General features: G+C 48.0%; 2 pseudogenes; one reads left to right on the top strand and one right to left on the bottom strand.

The window, feature by feature from the left end:
- The first annotated feature begins 7,748 nt into the window (after positions 1-7,748).
- Positions 7,749-9,642, top strand: LOC127303259 (ent-kaurenoic acid oxidase-like; annotated as a pseudogene).
- Positions 9,643-13,374: 3,732 nt separating this feature from the next.
- LOC139830957 (protein NRT1/ PTR FAMILY 2.11-like) lies at positions 13,375-14,446 on the bottom strand (annotated as a pseudogene).
- Positions 14,447-16,724: the final 2,278 nt, after the last annotated feature.

Here is a 16,724-nt window from a genome sequence, read left to right as displayed (position 1 = left end):
ATACAAGTTATCTTCCACTTCATCGTCGTGTATCTCCGCTGTGTTCATCCCGTGATCATCGTCACCACCGTTGCTTACTGGGAGGATCGGGCCACCCCTTATCATATTTCTTGTCCTTATGAACTTGAAGTGCATTGTGTAGGAACTCTACCATCATATCCATGCCTTCAACTGTCACAATGTTCTCCGTGTTGAAGTGGAGAGGATCAGCGTATACGACATTCCTTTGTGTAGAACAACTGGCTTGGTACATCGACCAGAAGCCTGACAAGCAAGGCATCGAGCACACTCTGGTCCAGCATGTTACCAGTATCCACGAGCTTCAGAGTGGACTTGACAGCCATACCCTAGGTGGAAAATTCCTCCGGCACCTTGAACGATAAATGGGTAATGTGTTTCTTGAATTCCAGATTCTCCAGTTTGCGACGCATCTCCCGGACTTCCTTATAAAGGGATCTGGTAGTCACATTTACCGAATGGGTCCGATATGGACCTTGTTGGGTCATAGATGCACTATCTACATTTATATTATTCGTTTTTTGATTCTTAGGCTTGTCTTTCTCTAGCTTACTGGTGTGGTTATTCCTATTATTGACAGCCATTGCAGGCCCTGGAAAGAAACAACGAACAGTACAAAGTCCCCCAACAAAAATGAAAATTACAACGAGATCTTTGAGAAGCCCTTCATCTTCAACCTCCAGACCGTGTCGATGGCGCGCCGCCGCTCCTCCCTAAGTCGAACTGACGTTGTTGGTTGCTGACGGGAAGTCCCCGAACGGGTCAAAAAGACTACATCCATCCGAGAGACGAAGAAGAAGGAAGAACTGTCGATGAAGCTCCTTGACGATCCGAAGATCCCCACAGCCAGACGAAATTCTCGAAGACCACACCACTCCCCACAAGCCTCTCGACATTGTCGTCGAGATGGGGTTGAAGCTGGGGAGACCGTATTGCACGAGACGCCACCACCACCACCTGAGCGTCGCCCCTACAAACCTTGACCCTAAAAACGAAAAACGAAGCCCTCAAACTAGGGGGCGGAGCCATCTCACCTACGAGGGCCGAGATCCACCACGCCTCCATGGCCTAAAGGCCACAGAGACGAGGCGATCAGCGACGGCGCCGACAGAAGGCAGGAGGCCGAGATCCAATCGCATGTCAGCTGTGGCGTACCTAACCGTATGCTAGCAGTATCTCCACTACTGCTAGCGTACCAGGCTAGTGGGTCAGCGGCAGCCGCTGGGGTGATATTAGCGGCGTACCTCAGCGGTAGCAAAAAAAGGTACTATGGTGATAGAATTTTCCGTAGTAGTGTCTATTGTATGCGATCGTAGCTTAGATCATGGTTGATGATGAAATACTCCGATGCTACATGGTGGGCTAATTCGGGAACAAGGCGGCAATTCCGGGTGTGGTAGACGTACAAGACTCGGAGGCGGGCGACGAAGGTGTCGTTGCATGAGGAGGCCACATGACATGAGAAGGCGGCGAGCTTCAAAGGCTGCAGGAGCGGCACAAACTCGTATGTGCAAAGTGGGTAGTTGGTGGAGAAGCTGAGGATGCAGGGCAGGTGGCGGTCGTGGAAGCAGCGGAGGACCACTAGGTCAGAGGCGTGGATGAGCCATCGTTTGGAGACGAAGGCGCATAGACGAGTAAGTGGGGCAAGCCGAGACGGAGGAAAATCTCGCGGAGAAGGTCATTACATCTGAACGTTGGTGCCGCCGATGTGGCCGCCGGCCCCTGTCCATGAGAGTGCATGTTCTTGGCCAATCGAAATTGGAAGTGTGGTGTGTGTTGGCTATATAGCTACAACTCGTTGTAGAAGACGACATCGATGAAATAGAACCCGAATTCTAAAATATCATCCCTATTGTTTCCTCATCCCCTGCTTCCTCCACTCGTCCCCTTCTTGAATTTACGTGCGATCTCTCCCAAATCAGGTGAGGTCATCACAGTCGACGTGTGGCTTGCTGGTGCATGGAAAGCCGTATAAAAGCATCGGCAACTTGACGATCTTATCCTGGTGCAGGGAAAGCCGTAGAAAAGCATCGGCAACTCGACGATCTTCCTTCGAGCAATATCACCAGGATCGATCAAGCTTCATCAATCCGGCCACCTAGATTTTCGTGTTGAGGGACGAGTGCTACAAGATATGGAGAGATTGCGGTGGCGTGGAGCGCCGACTTGTACGAGACAACGTATACGATACGGATGCCTACTCGATCCGGTCTTTCTTGGGTCAGACATAGACTTCCGCTATAAAAGGGCGAGCTACGGTTTTTATCACGAACCGGAAGGACAAGCCATCAGTTTATTTGACGTACGAAATTTTATTCCGGCTTCTTAACCTACCGGCCAACACCGCCTATTCCAGTTTAATAGTAAGAAAAGGTAAGTACGAGCCATAGTGTGCCCACTAAAACCTATTTGGTACACGCGCTTTTATATTTAATGTAATGTTGATCAGACTCATCGAACAAAGCAAGCTCTTCGGTTTTTTCCAGCTAACATATATGGTTAGGCTATTTGCAGGCAACCAAACACTCCCTTACAGCTACACGACGATACGTATTTGGTTTTGGTCACTCTCTCTAGGCGGACAACCCAGAGCAACTTGATCGAGAATCTGCATACGTGGCATCTTGGTCTTAATTGGAACATCTCGAGCCTACTACAATGGTTCAATCAAATAGCCGCCCGTGAAGTGGACTTTTATTATCAACTTATTACATAAGAAGCAACGAACGTACACGTAAAGTTCGGTTAAGCACCAATCATGCGCTCGATGTGGAGCTTTGTTGTAGTTGCTAGTACGTATGGTATGAAATATGCAAAAAATACTCACAGCGTTTCTTGTACACACGTCGTTTGTAGCAAGTTTGATTCAGCATATTCAGCAGAGATGCCGGTCCTTCGACTTTTCTAAATATAAGAGTAAGTACAATAAATCATAGTCAGCTGGATATAAGGATTATAATAATATATCGTTACTTAGTTGGAGGAGAAAGAGATGAGAGAGAAGATGAGTGAGCTCTAATGCAAGAGCTAGCTCTAGCACGTGCTCCTAGACATTTTTTGAGAGTGCAATGTATGTCATGCACACTACAGGAATGGGAGGCTATGCCGAGAGCCAGGCTATACGCCGACGGCCAAAAGTCGGGGCCATCGGCGTATGACCCGGCCAGGCCAGCCTGCCCTTTCGACCCTCGGCGAAACGTGGCCGTCGGCGTAGCGACCTCTACGCCGAGGGCAGCCCTCGGCATATCTTTGGCCCTAGGCGTAGACAGGGGCTACGCCGACGGCCACCCTCGGCGTAGGCCATTTTTCAAATTTGTCTAATTTTGTAAAAATCATAACTAATTCATATGATGTCAGAAAAATGCGTATGAGGTATCAAAATGTTCAGAAAAACATCCTCTATCCGTTTATATCAAAATCATGCATATTTGAATCATGTACAGTAACATGTTAACATAGAAACAATTCAATCACTTTCTTATATGTTCTCAGGTTCCCGTTTTAGCCAGATGGCAATTTAAACGAAGTCAGAAAATCTCGCGGAGCCGCATGGCATCATTTTATGTGTCCTAGTAACCACTCCAAAAGATGGAATTGGGATACGGCAATTATTTTGGAAAACCCTTCACGAACAGGGCTATCAAGTCCGGATTTCTATGGCTTTTAGGGCAATGAGTAGGAAACGGCCCGTGACACCGCATAGTTTGTCGGAACGAGGCCATATTTGGCACGTGCGTGGTCCATGGGATGGGAAGCAAGGCCCGGGTGCGCATTTCCAATCCGACCCATGGGCGATGGTTTTTTCATTTTCGGGTGCCAAAACATGTTTTTTGTGAAGGAACTACATGGGGCACATTTTAGTATTGCGCGAGACCTCTGCGCAGTGGTAGGACACCGCCTTCGCACCATATATCACATGCCATATGTGCGCGCTAGCTATCTGAGAATCCATGCGGCTTCCTGTGGTGTCCCGCCGAATCCGCTGGAAAGTGACCGGATTTGAACTAAGGCTACACTTTCCATCGCTCAATAAATTCCGCAAAAAATGTTTTTAGGTCTATGACATATCACTTTATGTGCTAATTTTTGTCCGTTTAGCGCGATAGTAAACGGGTGCACCAGCGCGCCGCACGGCCATACCGCATCTTCGTGGGGGCCCGTTTTGGCCAAATGACAATTTAAACAAAGTCAGAAAATCCCGCGGAGCCGCATGGCGTCATTTTATGTGTCCTAGTAACCACTTCAAAAGTCGGAATTAGGATACGGCAATTATTTTGGAAAACCCTTCACAAACAGGGCTATCACGTCCGGAGTTCTATGGCTTTTAGGGCAAATGAGTAGGAAACGGCCCGTGACACCGCATAGTTTGTTGGAACGAGGCCATATTTGGCACGTGCGTGGTCCCTGGGATGGGAAGCAAGGCCTCGGGAGCGGATTTCCAATCCGACCCATGGGCGATGGTTTTTTCATTTTCGGGGTGCCAAAACGGGTTTTTTGTGAAGGAACTACATGGGGCGTATTTTAGTATTGCGCGAGACCTCTGCGTGGTGGTAGGACACCGCCTTCGCACCACATATCACATGCCATATGTACGCGATAGCTTTCTGGGAATCCATGCGGCTTCCTGCGGTGTCCCACCGAATCCGCTGGAAAGTGACCGGATTTGAACTAGGGCTACACTTTCCGTCGCTCAATAAATTCCGCAAAAAATGTTTTTAGGTCTATGACATATCAGTTTATGTGCTAATTTTTGTCCGTTTAGCGCGATGGTAAACGGGTGCACCAGCGCGCCCGGTACGACCATACCGCATCTCCGTGGGGGCCCGTTTTGGCCAAATGACAATTTAAACAAAGTCAGAAAATCCCGCGGAGCCGCATGACGTCATTTTATGTGTCCTAGTAACCACTCCAAAAGTCGGAATTAGGATACGGTAATTATTTTGGAAAACCCATCACAAACAGGGCTATCACGTCCGGAGTTCTATGACTTTTAGGGCAAATGAGTAGGAAACGGCCCGTGACACCGCATAGTTTGTCGGAACGAGGCCATATTTGGCACGTGCGTGGTCCCTGGGATGGGAAGCAAGGTCCCGGGAGCGGATTTCCAATCCGACCCATGGGCGATGGTTCTTTCATTTTCGGGGTGCCAAAACGAGTTTTTTTGTGTGAAGGAACTACATGGGGCGCATTTTAGTATTGCGCGAGACCTCTGCGTAGTGGTAGGACACCGCCTTCGCACCACATATCACATGCCATATGTGCGCGCTAGCTTTCTGGGAATCCATGCGGCTTCCTGCGGTGTCCCGCCGAATCCGCTGGAAAGTGACCAGATTTGAACTAGGGCTACACTTTCCGTCGCTTAATAAATTCCGGGAAAAATGTTTTTAGGTCTATGACATATCACTTTATGTGCTAATTTTTTTCCGTTTAGCGCGATGGTAAACGGGTGCACCAGCGCGCCTGGTACGGGCATACCGCATCTCCGTGGGGGTCCGTTTTGGCCAAATGGCAATTTAAACGAAGTCAGAAAATCCCACGGAGCAGCATGGCGTCATTTTATGTGTCCTAATAACCACTCCAAAAGTCGGAATTAGGAGACGGCAATTATTTTGGAAAACTCTTCACAAACAGGGCTATCACGTCCGGAGTTCTATGGCTTTTAGGGCAAATGAGTAGGAAACGGCCCGTGACACCGCATAGTTTGTCGGAACGAGGCCATATTTGGCACGTGCGTGGTCCCTGGGATGGGAAGCCAGGCCCCGGGAGCGGATTTCCAATCCGACCCATGGGAGATGGTTTTTTCATTTTCGGGGTGCCAAAACGGGTTTATTTTGTGAAGCAGCTACATGGGGCGCATTTTAGTATTGCGCGAGACCTCCGCATAGTGGTAGGACACCGCCTTCACACCACATATCACATGCCATATGTGCGCGCTAGCTATGTGGGAATCCATGCGGCTTCCTGCGGTGTCCCGCCGAACCGCTGGAAACTGACCGGATTTGAACTAGGGGTACACTTTCCGTCGCTTAATAAACTCCGCAATTTTTTTTAGATCTATAACACATCACTTTATGTGCTAATTTTTGTTCGTTTAGCGTGTTGGCGAACGGTGCACCAGCCCGCCCGATACGGCCATTTCGCATCTCGCGAGGGGGCTGTTTTGGCCACATGGCAAATTGGGCGTCATATTTGGATTCCTCTAATTTTTAGGTTCAAATGATGATATGGATGTTATATTTAGATTCCTCTCATTTTTCTGATCGATTTAGACATATTATTTGTGGAATTTTGATTTTCTGATTTAAAGATATTAAGTATTCAATATTAAATAGAAAAAAGACCAAAAAATAAAATCATTTTATTTTTATTTGAATTCAATATTATTATTACTTATATATATTCATTGTTGTCTACTTAAGTAATTGTTTGGGATTCAAAAATAAAGAAGTGTGCATCACGGTTCAATGGTTAATAGGGTTGATATGCTACTATTATCAGCAAGACGTGTCAATTCTATAATGGAAGCTCATCCGAATGGAACCAAGAAGTTAAGCGTCTTGAAATTTGGAGTAGTGTGAGGATGGGTGACCGACTGGGAAATTTAACCATCATTGTAATTTGACATAAGATTAAGTGAAGTTAGAGTTAAAAGTGTATTGGGTGAAAGATAAACAAGTAAAAAAAAGAAAAAGAAAAAAGAAAAAAAATTGTGTAAAAGAAATTAAAATTTTTAAATTTTTAAAAGTCTATGCCGAGGGTTTTGCCGTCGGCATATAGGAAAAAATATTTTTTTTTCGATTTTTTTTTGAATTTTTTTGGAAACGGGAAATTTGAATTTTTTAAAAGTCTATGCCGAGGGTTTTGCCGTCGGCGTAGCGTGCTACGCCGAGGGCCGGGCTTCGCCGACGGCGATAGTGGCTTTGCCGAGGGACTTACACGCCGAGGAGCTATGCCGAGGCGGCCCTCGGCGTAGCCTACGCCGACGGCCAAAGCATACTACACCGAGGGTTCCCGGCCCTCGGCATATAGCCCCATTCCTGTAGTGGCATTGTTAAAATAGTACTACCTCCGTCCCAAGAATAAAGGCGCACGTGTATTTTAAGACGAACTTTGACCATAAAAATTGAGCAACACAATCTTGATTATATTATATGTAATTAGTATCATTGGATTCGTATTTAAAAGCACTTTCTAATGTTGCTAATTTCATACAAACAATCTTTATATATTTGAAGTAATTCTTGGTCAAACAAAAAGCACGTAAAACGAGGACGCCTTATTTCTTGAATCGAAGGTAGTACAATTTTATAGCTCACTATTGTACATGTTGACTCTAGGTTGACTATATATGATATGACGCTTAACTTATAGCGAGCTCGTTAGCTCTACTATTAAACTTGCTGTAAGCATGTGGTCACTGGAGACTTTGGAACTTAGTTCTGAGTAACACAAAGGGAGCACTTATGTATGCATCAATACGCACGTAATCACATATGCGCCAAACACAATAGGCGAGATTTAATTAGGCAATTAGGGTTTTGTTCCCACCTGCGTGGAGCGACGAAAGAATCAGCCACCCGGCATCCACACTAGCTGTATATATAGTCGATCCATTGTCTCCAAATTCCAAGGCAGGATCACGACTTCTCGAGAAATCAACGGAGCACGTAGAATATAGCATCGAGTTGATCAGCTAGCGATATGTTTGCAACAATGGCGATCTCGTGGGCATGGTTGTTGGCGCTGTCCCGCTCCTCTTCCTCGCCTTCTGGCACGCCGCCGACGCGTGGTACCGCGCCGCCTTCTTCCTCAAGCACGGCAAGAAGAGCCTGCCGCCGGGGCACATGGGCGTGCCTTTCCTCGGCGAGACGCTCTCACTGCTCTGGTATTTCAAGCAAGCGCGCCGCCCCGACGAGTTCATCGGCGCCAAGAAGAACGCGTACGGGAAGGCGGCGGGGATGTACCGGACGCACCTGTTCGGCTCCCCCACCATCATCGCCTGCACGCCGGCGGCCAACAAATTCGTGCTTCAGTCCCCCGAGAACTTCGGAGTTCATTGGCCCGAGCCGGAGCTCGTCGGCCACACCTCCGTTGTCAACGTCGAAGGCGCCACCCACACCAGGCTCCGTGGGTTCATCCTCGCCACCATCAATAGCCCCAGGTCGCTCCGGACCATCGCCGCGGTTGTGCAGCCGCGGGTTGTGGCTGCACTTGCCTTCTGGTCCGACAAAGGCACCATCGTCGCCGCCACCGAGATCAAGAAAGTAAGAACAAGTTACCATTTATAGGTAGTCAAATATATTTTATCCCGATTTATCTAGAGAAACAATTGTTCACGTATGCATGCAGGTGACGTTCGCGAACATCTGCATGATGTTCATAAGCATGGAACCATCACCCCTAACGGAGAAGATCGACGAGTGGTTCGGAAACTTGGTTGCTGGCCTTAGGTCATTTCCCTTGGATTTTCCAGGCACAGCGTTCTATCACGCTCGCAAGTGCCGTCGGAAGCTCAACGCGGTGTTCCGTGAGGAACTGCATGCTAGGAGGAAGAAAACCATGGTAACCAAGGCCGAGGATGACGATGTGATGGGTGGGTTCATGCGGATGGAGGACGAGCAGGGGAAGAAGCTAAGCGATGACGAGGTGGTGGACAATATTGTTTCTCTCGTCGTCGCCGGCTACGAGTCCACCGCCAGCGCCATCACATGGGCCACCTACCACCTAGCAAAATCCCCCGACACTCTCGCCAAGCTACGTGTAAGCCAGCAATATAACTCCAATCAGATAAGCATATGGTAATAGAAAGGGATCATATCTAACTAATCTCTCGTGATTTGCAGGAGGAGAATTTGGCGATGAGCGAAAGCAAAGGTGGCTTGTCTTTCATCACACATGACGACATCCCGAAGATGAAGTACACAGCGAAAGTGGTAGAGGAGACAATCCGGATGGCCAACATCGCGCCGATGGCGCATCGTGTCGCGAAGAGGGACGTGGAGTACAACGGGTACACCATACCAAAGGGATGGCCAGTTCTGGTGTGGGTGAGGTCGTTGCACACCGACCCCAACAACTTCCAAGATCCCTCACCTTCAACCACGACAGATGGGACGTAAGTAGAATAAGTATTGTTTCCCAAAATATGTGCGTGTAATCTTACATGTTCATCATGAATGAATCAGCTAATGATGACAACCATACGGAATTGTTAATTGACGCCTGAATGATGCAGGAGCCGGCCAAGCCAGGCACGTACCAGGTGTTCGGAGGAGGCTATAGGGTTTGTGCAGGCAACATGCTCGCGAGGCTGCAACTCACCATCATGCTTCATCACCTCTCCATCGGCTATGAGTAAGTACGGGCTAGCCAACACTAATTTAGATACCCAATTGCATTCAATATGCATATGACATAAATTGTATTTGTTGATATTATGTTATGTGGTTGAGAGTTTGCCCTCCATTATTTCAGATGGGAGTTGCTAAATCCTGATGCAGAGATTAGTTACCTTCCCCACCCGAAGCCAGTGGATGGCGTGGCCATGACCTTCCATAAGCTTGCGGAAAAATGATCCAAAGCTACATTTGCTAGTGTTGAGAAGCATATTTGTGCTTAATTATCACCACCAATATAGCTACATATATATATGCATGTTTTAATTTGGCATTATTGCATGATAATATCAGATCTGCAACTAGCCTAATATTTTCTCTATATGTAATACGATAAGAGTATGGTTTGTTGTCCATGGAATGAACACATCAACATGCTAGCTTATCTAAGAAGATGGCTATCTACATAGCTAGATTCTAACAATAATCACTATAAAAAAACCGAAGTTTGCAAATATTTGTTTGATTTCTCTCTAATTGCGGCATGTGGTGGGCATACTTGACAAGTATCCCAATAGTAAGTTTTGGTGGGATTTTTCCACCGATGCATGGTCACAGAATGTTATTCGTGTATTTATTTCGAGATTCTGAACTTCAAAATGAAATATCTTTAGAATATTATGTGTGCGCTTAACATAAAAACAACATATCACAAAAAAGGAAAAGTGTGCGGGTATTAGAAAATCAGGAAACACAGTCTATGTGAGGTGCAACACCTCATGTGCTCGATTCCGTCTTCCCGGAAGTGTTTTGCAATAGATACCCATACCATGAACAGTTAAAATATGTATTACCTAAATGGACTGTGTTGGGCTGTAAGGTCCATGAGGCTTTGCAGGCCCACTTTGTTTGTCAGCCAGTAACAACAACAACAAAAAGGACCAACAACATTTTTTTCTATGCTCTCAAGATAATATGTACTGTACAATATTTGTGCAATAGAATAAGACAATGCCACTGAGTCCAAACTGTACTAATTGGGGGTGATGTACACACAACATATAATCGCACTTACCATCATTTATTTTTTGGTGGAAATGTAACAAGACCGGAACTTGGCAAAGTCTTTACGGAGTGTGACACTCGACAAAAAAATCCCCACATGGAAAAATTTACCAAGGTACTCAGCAAAGAAAATGCAATTGGCAAAATCCCATAAATCAGAATTCAAAAAAAGAAATTTCCACCACTTTGTTGCTTTCAGCATATTTTCTAAGGCCCCCTTCTTTTCTAGATGTCCGCTGCTGCACTATGTTGTGTCTTACATAGACAAGAGGCATATACGAGAATCAACCTGGGGTTGGGTAGTTAGGAGGGTGGTTGTACCCCAGTCCACCAGAGTTCAAACCCCAGGTTTGATATCTGTGTGTCTTATAAAGGAGGAATATTCATTCGGTGGGAGCGACGTTCCCGTCGACAATGAGGCGCACTGTGGTGACTTCGTCAATTTTAGGATCCAATCCGCCGGCTCGATCTTCCGGAGGTGCTCATAGGAGTAGGGTGTGCGTGTGTTCGTTCCTAGGGATGAGTGTATGCGTGTGTATGTGAGTGTCTATGTTTGTAATGTGTTTCTCAAAAAAGAGGCATATACACGGTCTTCACCAACTTTTAGTTAAGGTGACAGTAAAAGGCTTCCTTCACACTTGCTTCCAGAGATTATAACTGAATCTCCTATTTGAAGTCGTCTAATAGTGAGGAATATAGGTAACATACATGGCAAAGGAAAGCACTCGGTGAAATCTCAAAAGTACACAAGGCCAAAACTAACACTCGGCAAACAAAGTAAATTACACTTGGGAAAAAAATTGTGTCGAAAAATCCACGGGGACATGCGGCTTCCACTAGTACATAATAGCTTATTGGCGGTGTACCGTACCCCCTTTGCTAGCAGACATCGGTATGTCACCAGTATCCCACCTCTGGTGGCAAACCCGCCTCTGGTATCCCACAATGTTGTAATATATCCTTCTATTCAGTTTTAATCTTTTGTTGATTTTACTCGGTGTTGTGAATCGGTTGCAAAAAAATGCTACTGAGCTGAGCTCTTTTCATCTTTTGTAAGTGACAACTAAAGGAAGTTATTGGTGGGGTACGGGTTTGGACGAAATAAGATGATGCATGCAACAAAACAGAAACGTAAAGGAATAAGTTAGATACCCCATGACATCTCGAAAACACATGATTCAAGGTAATCTGGAGCTTTTCATAGTTTCTGTTTCACAAAAGATAGAACTAACAACTCCGAAAATGTAGCAACACAAACAATAGCTATAGTCCTCCAAAAACTTCAATATTCATCTAAAAATTGCTTGGACTCTATCACTACTCATTCAAAAAACGCAAGGTAAACATTCTTCAAAAAATGCACCCAGGGGGAGGGAAGAGTTCAAGGCTTGGACTCTCCCCAGTTGACTCGGTTTGGACTCCAATGTCCCCCCTACGTCGGTTTAGGGGGAGGAGTCCATCCGGACACCGTCTCAACCCCACTAAGTTGGTTCGGGGAGGGGGGCAGAGCCGTCGGACCTCCTAAATAAAGGGGATGAGAGGGGCCCGCTAAGGCCAAGCTGACCATCCCCTCTCCCGAACCATAGTCATCGCTGCCCCTTCCACCGCCGCCCTAGCGCGTTGCCGCCAGCCACCACCACCGTACCACTCCACCTCTTGCTCTCGCCCGAGCAGACGTGAACGGAGGACCGACGCGGTGGTCTACTTCCCCTTCTTCACCGAGTGCTGCCCGAGATTACTCCCTCCTAGATATTATCTAATCGGGCTCGCGGAAGCACTGCCGGATCTTCATCGGAACATTCCCACTTCAACAGTGTGCTTGATCACATTTCGACATGGTGTTGCTGATCACGTACATGTAGATAATGTGGAGGTGTTGCGCGTGTAATATTTTATTATAGGAGTGTTCGTGGGATAATACATCTTCTCGTGACTAGAGCACACTAGTTGGGGGATCGACTCATGACTTCATCAACCACGTCATCGACTAATTCCACTAGGTTTATTTACGAGAGTATGATCTGTTACCTCCCCTCTTGCATATGATCTTGGTTATGTGTAGGTTTTTTTCTATACGTGTTCCCCAATAGGAAGCCCCCTTGTGCCACCTCCTCCATCGTTCCTGTCCATGACTGAAGAGGAGGATCACGTGTTTCCTCCTCCAGACTCATCGTACGTCATCAATGATATGTCGCAAAGGTATAGTATACATTTTTCTATTATTTTTAGCACCTTTTTAATGCAATTATGTTTGTTTGATTTTTTGCATCTATATATGCAGTTTCGATGATGAGTTGTTTGTGCAACACATGAATTTTGCATCACAAGAGTATACCAATCCATTGCAAGAATATGAGACAAACTATGAAGATGACTTTCAAGATGAGGTGGAATGAGTGGATTCGGTGGAGCAATGGGAGGTGTCATGGGTACCTTTATGGGTGCTATGGGCCAAGCCATGTGAGATGGCGCGGTGGCATGGCTGGCGGATTCAGTGGAGAAATGGGAGGAGCCATGGCCGACGGCACTAAAGGTACCACAGCTGACATCACTGGAGGTTGCATGGGCAGCGGCAGCATAGGTGGCATGAGTGGCGGCAATCTTATGTCCCCACCGACACCATGGAGGAACATGTGCAAGCTCATGAGGTCAACAATAGCAATGATGCATGGACTAGGTCGAAGAACTACGAGTTTGTGGTGAACTATTTCGATGAACTATTTTATGCTTTGAAATCTGCATTTCATATATGATTCTCGTTGAACTATGTCGATCGTGAACCATTTTATATGCTATGCAACATGGATTTCAAATTATTTTTATGTGTGTCTGATGATGTTGATAATAGATTCATTTATATTTGTTGTTGATACATTTGTGATGATTATTTTATAGTCAAAATGGGAGCTAGTGACTACTCGATCTGTTCCGCTTTTGCTTTCGTGTGGAGTATTGATTATTTCCTCAGATCTGCTGACCTTTTTATAATAATCTCGAATCTGTATAGACCACAACAATAGGTGGATTCACCACAACCGATAAGTATATACCACTATGCATGCATGCATATCCATCTCTGAGCCTCGACGGGCAGGCCCTAAACTAAATGACTAAACCGGCGCTGCATTCGCCGCTTTCTTCGGGCTCTCGTCGAGGCCGGCGTCGCCGGCGCCGGAGCCGGTGTGGTCATCATCTGACTTCTTGAACCTGTACCACCGTGCGCACGCCACGAAGTAGACGAGGTTGACCGCTGCGATGACACCGGTGACAAGGTAGAACAGGTCCACCCCGCCTCGTCCAGGTCTGCGCCAGCCATCCCGTTGTCCGGTGCAGAATGGTCACCATGAGCCCGCTGGCGTAGCTCGCCAGTGCCCAGCCAAGGAAGTAGAGCGCCCCAGCGACGCTTCGCATGTTCTCGGGGAACTGCCGGTAGTAGAACTCGGTCTGCCCGATGGCGGCGAACGCCTCCGACAGGCCCGCCAGCACCTGCTGCGGCACCAGCCAGAAGCACGACATCATCGGCGATCCCGGACCGATCCGACGGCGGCGGCGCTCCACCGCCGCCGCCACCAGCATGGTGACCACTGAGAGCACCATTCCGATGCCGATCCGCTGGAGCAGTGTGATGCCACCCTCGCGCTTGGTGATCCGGCGGAGCAGCGGCACGAGTAGACGGTCGTACACCGGGATCCAGAGAGTTAGAGCGAGCATCACGAAGACGACGAAGGAGCCCTGCGGGATCTGGAAGCTGCTGCTGGCGGTGATACGGCGGTCGGTCTGCGCCGCCTGGAGGACGACGTAGGTGCTTAGCTGGGTGACCACCACGAAGTAGACGATCCCCGACGACCACACTGGGATGATCCGCGCTAAGCACTTCACCTCCTCCACCTGCTGCATAGTGCACAGCCGCCACGGGTCCGTCGGCGTCTTCCCGTCGGCGCAGAGCGCGTCCTCCTCAGGGGTAAGCATGGCTGCCTTGTCGAGGCACGTGAACTGGTCGGTGTAGGCCAGCTTGGAGACGACCTTGCTTGCTCCTGTGCGGCGGGTAGTGCAAATAGTGTGTTTGCTCCGGTGCCACCTTGTCGCCGTAGGTGGCGCTTGCGAACCGCGGCAACGAGGACGGACCTGCGCGGAACCAACCATCCATCCACTGTACGGAAAGGCACCTGTTGGGCGTCCAGAGTCGATGCATGGGAGCCATCTGCGCCGACAGGCTGTCTCCGCTGCATGCATCCAGTCCAATCAGATTAGAGAACCGCCGTCCAGCCTTGATGCATGTTGATCGCCACGTAAATGAGTATGCTCAAGCCTGCCAGCCTGGCTCCAGTTAATTAGCCAAATTAACCAACCGAGTCATGCATGCGTGCATATGCCGGCCTTTTTCCGGTGTACTCGCGCGCGCGCATGTACGTACAACCCCAGCATACTTTTTCCTGGGTTTTGCCATGAATATACACTCGTAACCTCTTTTTTTTTTTTTTTTTTCTTTTCTTACATTAATTCGCCCACTCGCGCGCGCCCGGCTGCGCGCTGCAATTCGACTCAAAAAGCAGTTAGCGCTAGCTAGCTCCCCATTTGCTGCACGCGCGCAAAACGTACTCTCATCGTCGCTCTTAATTCTCGCGCGCGCGCGCGCAAGCCCGCCCGCCGTAGATCAACATAAGTGCCGTACTAGGTACCACCTGCACATATATACTGATCATATATAATTACCGACCGCCGCCATTTTCTCTCACCTTTTTTTTCCACCTAGCTAAATGCACCCGTGAAGCGGAAAATGGGGTGCGGTCGACATCCAGGTCGCCCACCCGCCGCCACTTTCAGATTCGGTCGCGCTTGTCCGTGCCACAGCCGGCCGCTTCCTATGCCCCGGAGAGAGAGAGATGCAGAAAAAGTTTGGGCAACAACATCCGCCATGATTAGGCGGACCAAACCATGGAAATCTCGTTGATTAATTACCTCCTTTATTAGTAGTTTATACATACGAGAATACCAGGTGGCCCCGACGAAATATTCCCCAGACGCATCCAAGGCACATATTTGGACCAGGTTCACGTCTTCACGCACAACCCGAACACTATGCGTCGGGCCGCTGGGCTTGGCTCCAGACGCATTTCTGGACCACACTCAGCGTCCGTTTGCATCGTTCCGTTGGAGATGCCTAGTACATATTAGAACGCCGTCCACATGCCGAGCCGTCAAATCGTGTCTCCCTTATTAACTACTACGTACGTACTGCGTTGCTTTGGCCTGCTGCTGCACCTGCGTCCTTGACTAATTTCTCCAACCATAGCACATACATAGTAAACGAGTGTACTGGCTCCAGTCGAATCATATATGCATGCTCTCACGTCTACGCTTTTTTAAATCCATGCAACCATGATCCCTTAATTCCTGCTATCGATCCATCGATGATACCCTACTTCCTTCATTTTTCTGGATTTTTCAAGCTCAAGCGCGCGCATGTACGTACGCCACATACATAAAGCTCATATTCCGATTAATTACTTTTTCCTGGTTTTCCCCACGAATATACACTCCATCGTAACCCCACTTTTTCCCTCTTTCGATTCCATTGGCTCACTCGCCCCGGCTGACGCAACTGGAAACTATAATAGCGGCGCTCCACTTTTACTTCTCACCCACCGGAAACCCACATAATCAAGTGGTGGTGTGTACATACCAGCTGCATACTCATATGTAATTACCGACCATTGTCGCCCCTTTTCTCTCACCTTTTTTCACGAAGATGCCTCTGTGATGTGGACATGGTGTGCGGTCGAAATCCCGGTCGCCCGGCATCGCTTTCAGATTCTAGTCTACTTCCTCCTACACGAATAGGATGGGCCAACCCCACGTCGCTCCATCGGTGTACCCACACGCTGCGCCACCTGCCCAGGCTAGTTCTAATTTCAAAGCACTCGAATTCCCAAACCGACCACCCCTTACCTCTGTTCGGCCGCCGCCACCATCTCTCCAGCCACGCCTAAGGGCACCAAAAGGGCCGTCCCCAGGAAGCCAGGCCAGACCAGACCGCCATCAAAGACAATCCCGAGAAACAAATGAACATCTCCAAGGTTTGTAATGGCAAACTCACAATGTAACCTGTCAACAAGCCGCTGCCAGAAATCAGTGGAGGAAGCCGTGGAGATGTTGTGTAGTCCACATATATAGAGCAGAAGGAAGGCCATGTCGCGTCTAGACCGTAGATCGAACACTAAAGTGTTCGTGACTAGTGTCCTCAGCTGGCTTCTGGTTCAACCACACTAGTCTACGGAGCAACGACGGCAACATCAAACCTCTTGG

Source organism: Lolium perenne, chromosome 5 (genome assembly GCF_019359855.2).
Source record: "Lolium perenne isolate Kyuss_39 chromosome 5, Kyuss_2.0, whole genome shotgun sequence".
Lineage (NCBI taxonomy): Eukaryota > Viridiplantae > Streptophyta > Magnoliopsida > Poales > Poaceae > Lolium > Lolium perenne.
The sequence above is the reverse complement of the archived record's forward strand: the minus strand, read 5'-3'. Positions and strand labels throughout refer to the sequence as shown.